Source organism: Phyllopteryx taeniolatus, unplaced genomic scaffold, assembly GCF_024500385.1.
Source record: "Phyllopteryx taeniolatus isolate TA_2022b unplaced genomic scaffold, UOR_Ptae_1.2 contig_431, whole genome shotgun sequence".
NCBI lineage: Eukaryota > Metazoa > Chordata > Actinopteri > Syngnathiformes > Syngnathidae > Phyllopteryx > Phyllopteryx taeniolatus.
In genome coordinates this window covers 1-5,070 of record NW_026903373.1, presented here as the reverse complement: position 1 = coordinate 5,070, position 5,070 = coordinate 1, and the positions used below count along the sequence as shown (strand labels likewise).

At 43.7% G+C, this 5,070-nt stretch overlaps 3 non-coding genes and 1 pseudogene across 3 annotated transcripts; 2 read left to right on the top strand and 2 right to left on the bottom strand.

Annotated features, from left to right (window-relative positions):
- The first annotated feature begins 2,637 nt into the window (after positions 1-2,637).
- Positions 2,638-2,719, top strand: trnal-cag (transfer RNA leucine (anticodon CAG)). Its single transcript has one exon. It is a non-coding gene; the product is annotated as a tRNA-Leu (tRNA).
- A 1,130-nt stretch (positions 2,720-3,849) lies between these two features.
- On the bottom strand, positions 3,850-3,920 carry trnag-gcc (transfer RNA glycine (anticodon GCC)). The gene has a single exon. It is a non-coding gene; the product is annotated as a tRNA-Gly (tRNA).
- Positions 3,921-4,052: 132 nt separating this feature from the next.
- Positions 4,053-4,134, top strand: trnal-cag (transfer RNA leucine (anticodon CAG)). Its single transcript has one exon. It is a non-coding gene; the product is annotated as a tRNA-Leu (tRNA).
- Positions 4,135-4,860: 726 nt separating this feature from the next.
- LOC133473747 (U2 spliceosomal RNA) lies at positions 4,861-4,983 on the bottom strand (annotated as a pseudogene).
- Positions 4,984-5,070: the final 87 nt, after the last annotated feature.

Here is a 5,070-nt window from a genome sequence, read left to right as displayed (position 1 = left end):
TATTGTTGGATTTATCTTACCCAACATTATAAAAAATAGACACAAAAGGAATGAAGATGCTGGTTTCTTTTTCTCATGAGGAGGGCGTATGGGAGATTGTTCAGATCACAGCCTCTCAACACGCTCTAAACAATCTCTCCCGTCGCTCCTGCATTTATTTGAAAATAGGGAGGTTTCTAAGTTTACAAGACATAACGTACTAAGCTACAAGACACAACACAAAATATTTGAAAATAGGAGGGTTTTTCCCAGACATAATGTTCTAAGCAATAAGACACAACACAAAACATTGGACCAACACCTGTCACGTCCCCGACCACATCCGATCACGTCCTTGGTCCAGGCGCCCTTCCATCGGATGATGCTGAGTCATCTTTTTGAAGGCGAGACATCTAAAATCGTCCATAATACTAATGCAAGCTAAGCAAATAAATGATAACTTCTACAATTTATCTAACATTTCCCTCCTGTTTATCATGTATTTGCACAAATTCTCATATCATCTTACAGTCACTTCATTTCGATTTTTAACTGTAGAATCATTTTTATGAAACAAATACATTTACACTCAGAGTAAACTTGTCATATATGAATGTTGTAGTTTAAACATCGTAATCATCTGTATCAGGAAACAAATTAGTTAAAGCAAAATCATCATTATCATCATAATCATCATTATCATCCTCCAATAAAGGATAAATCTGCTCCATACGGTTCCATGTGGGTTATGGCTGTGGTGATTAATTTACTGATTAATGCCCGAATGCATGGGATACAACAACATCCACACAATGTCAGAATGGCTGCAAAAACAGCAATTGATATCAATATTGGTGAAATTAGGGTTTTATATTTACCAAAAACGTCCATTCAGCTGTTTCACAAGGAGTGTTGATTGAGGGTCCGTAGACCATCGATGGCTCTGGTCAAGCTGCCATCTGAAGCAGTATTGTTTGTTCTCCAAACATACCGCAAACACCTCCCTCTCTTGCGAGGAGCATGTCGACAGCTATGCGGTCTTTGGAACGTCCTTGAGCTGCTCGTGCACAGCTTCCAACCCACTCTGAGTGCAATTTCCTAATCTCTGTACATTGAAGTGGATATAGTTTATCCCATCAACATTTTTATTAATCGTACACCAACAGCATATGAAGTATTCAAATCCTCCTGCAACTTGGTCAGCTAATTTGTATTGATTAGGAACCCCACGAGGAACACCTATGCCGTCGATGTATGTTTTATGTTGGATAATTTTGCCTCTGCCAGGATAAATCTCTTTTTTGTCAAGTATGTCCAAAACACACAAGGAATTTGTCTCCGGTAGTTGGAGCCGCTCTAGTACAACAGACAGTCAATTTACAGAACTTGCATTAGTATTATGGACGATTTTAGATGTCTCGCCTTCGAAAAGATGACTCAGCATCATCCGATGGAAGGGCGCCTGGACCAAGGACGTGATCGGATGTGGTCGGGTCGGGACAAGTGTTGGTCCAATATTTTGTGTCGTGTCTTATTGTTTAGAATACTATGTCTGGGAAAAACCCATCTTATTATCAAATATTTTGTGTTGTGTCTTATTGCTTAGAACATTATGATTTGTAAATCCCTCCTATTTTCAAATAAATGCAGGAGCAACGGGAGAGATTGTTTAGAGCGTGTTGAGAGGCTGTGATCTGAACAATCTCCCATACGCCCTCCTCATGAGAAAAAGAAACCAGTGTATTCATTCCTTTTGTGTCTATTTTGTATAATGTTGGGTAAGATAAATCCAACACTTTCCTAGTTTCTTTATTTTACCCGCCATTAACTAGTATTCACGGGGTTTATTAAACATGGAATTTAAGTACGTACAGGACTACGCCGTCCTCGCGGAATTTGTCGGACTCCGCCGTCCTTTTTCCAACAAATTTTTTTTAAATTTAACTCACCAGTCGTCTTCAATCCTGTGTATTGCCGTCAACCTTCAGATCCCAGTTGAGGAGAACGAAGAGCAGTCCCGTAAAGGGTCTTACTTGCCGTGGCCACGGTCTCTTAACTGGAAATCGGCTCCACAACTGGAATCCTCGAGTGTGTTGACATCCGGCTCGAAGGACCAATTTAATGTTGTATTTATCTTACCCAACATTATAAAAAATAGACACAAAAGGAATGAAGACACTGGTTTCTTTTCTCATGAGGAGGGCGTATGGGAGATTGTTCAGATCACAGTCTCTCAACACGCTCTAACCAATCTCTCCCGTCGCTCCTGCATTTATTTGAAAATAGGAGGGTTTTTCCCAGACATAATGTTCTAAACAATAAGACACAACACAAAACATTGGACCAACACCTGTCACGTCCCCGACCACATCCGATCACGTCCTTGATCCAGGCGCCCTTCCATCGATGATGCTGAGTCATCTTTTTGAAGGCGAGACATCTAAAATCGTCCATAATACTAATGCAAGCTAAGCAAATAAATGATAACTTCTAAAATATATTTAACAACCACTGAACCACCAATGCTTGGTATGGGGGCTCTTGCACTTTGACTACATTCCAATGCTCTCGAACGGGTCGCCCACCGGATGAGCAGACCCCCTGGGGTGAATAAAGACCCGGACCCTTTGTTCCTTCTAAACAACGCAACGTACTACTGTCAGGATGGCCGAGCGGTCCAAGGGGCTGCATTCAGGTTCCAGTCTCTATGGAGGTGTGGGTTCAAATCCCACTCCTGACAGTGTCTAGTGTATAAAGACAATGTGTCCATTCTGTCGTTCATTTCCTTTTTGTGAGTGCGCCTCTGCTGAGGGGGAATTCAGTGCTCACATGGCGAGTGACAATGTGACTCGGAAGGGCGTGATAAAGGCGAAAGCCTCCTCACCCCTCCCCGATCTAAGCGCGAGTCGTGCTTACTTATAGGAATAATGTGCTCGTCACAGACTGTCAATAATGACCACCATCTTCACACATAAGGGTTTCCAGATGAGCACTTGACACCAGGACAACCTAAGGTCGCAGTTCGATGATCGACTTTGTGGTCGTGTCATCGGACATGCTGCCGCATTTCTTGGACACTGGAGTGAAAAGAGGGGCGGAGCTGCAATCTGATTCCCACTGGGTGGTGTGTTTGCTTCGATGTTGGGGGCAGATGTCAGTTCGACATGAAAGAGAATTACGTATTGTGAGGGTGTGCTGGTAATGTCTGGCAGAGTCCCCAGTCAGAAGGAGCTTCAACTCCCACCTCCGGCAAAACTTTGTCCATGTCCCGGGGGAAGCAGGGGACATTAAGTACGAGTGGCCCATGTTCTGTCAACAGACTTTGTCTTCATTCTCCTGCTCTTGACTTGGATTCCTACATTTCAGATGAGTATTGAGTCAGTAAGTCAGAGGCACTGGCATGCATATAAACATCAGAAAACTATGATGCAATGAAAAACAACACAATCGAAGTCTGTCGGAGTGGCTGAGCCGTCCAAGCAACTCCATTCAGGTTGCAATATCTACGGGTATGCGGGTTGACATTCTGCTTCTTGTGTGATTAGACTGACAAAAACTGTCTGTTTCCTCTCCTTGGCTTTCCAGTCCAACAAAAATTGGTACGACTCGGGTGTTATCATTGTTTCTGCCCAACACTGCCACGAAACAACACAAGGAATATTTGTGAGGATGGCCCAGCGCGCCAAGTTGGTGAACTAAGTTCGCAAAGTCTACGCATATGACCCACTTCTGACAAGATGTGACCAACAAACACTTGGTTCCTGTCCTCGGTCGTCCAGTACCGGGAGAGGAAAATGTGTGTTTTGCAAGCAGAAGGAGTTTGTACTCATTTACCTCAAATAGAGCTGAATATACACAAAACAGTCAAGCTGCATTGGCCGGGAATCGGACCCGGGCCTCCAGCGTGGCAGGCGAGAATTCTACCACTGAACCACCAATGCTTGGTATGGGGGCTCTTGCACTTTGACTACATTCCAATGCTCTCGAACGGGTCGCCCACCGGATGAGCAGACCGCCTGGGGTGAATAAAGATCCGGACCCTTTGTTCCTTCTAAACAACACAAAGTACTACTGTCAGGATGGCCGAGCGGTCCAAGGCGCTGCATTCAGGTTGCAGTCTCTATGGAGGCGTGGGTTCAAATCCCACTCCTGACAGTGTCTAGTGTATAAAGACAATGTGTCCATTCTGTCATTCATTTCCTTTTTGTGAGTGCGCCTCTGCTGAGGGGGAATTCAGTGCTCACATGGCGAGTGACAATGTGACTCGGAAGGGCGTGATAAAGGCGAAAGCCTCCTCACCCCTCCCCGATCTAAGCGCGAGTCGTGCTTACTTATAGGAATAATGTGCTCGTCACAGACTGTCAATAATGAACACCATCTTCACACATAAGGGTTTCCAGATGAGCACTTGACACCAGGACAACCTAAGGTCGCAGTTCGATGATCGACTTTGTGGTCGTGTCATCGGACATGCTGCCGCATTTCTTGGACACTGGGGTGAAAAGAGGGGCGGAGCTGCAATCTGATTCCCACTGGGTGGTGTGTTTGCTTCGATGTTGGGGGCAGATGTCAGTTCGACATGAAAGAGAATTACGTATTGTGAGGGTGTGCTGGTAATGTCTGGCAGAGTCCCCAGTCAGAAGGAGCTTTAGGGTTAGGGTTAATCTAGAATATAATGTAACAAACTACTATCAAACAAGTGTTTCAAGAATCTCTATGTATGAGTACTGAAATCCATTGAGTTTTCCATTTTTTGTTTTTTAGATTTACCTGTATATGATTACTACCATTACCAGTTACACACACAGAGTACGTTGAAACAATATTTTATTATTTCATGTCGACACAATATTTGATCAAACATATTTTTTGTCATTCATAAGTCATTTCCAAGAGCCACAACAAACGCCATATTGCAATGCATCACACAATACGATGTATCAGATATTAAACTGATAAGAACAGATACAACACTTGATCTTAGCTAAAAGGCCGAGAAGCGATGCCAACATAACGCCAGAAAAGACGATCTCATTCTCCAGCCTACAAGCCAAAGTTATGGTGGCACATATCGACATGATCATCACAGAT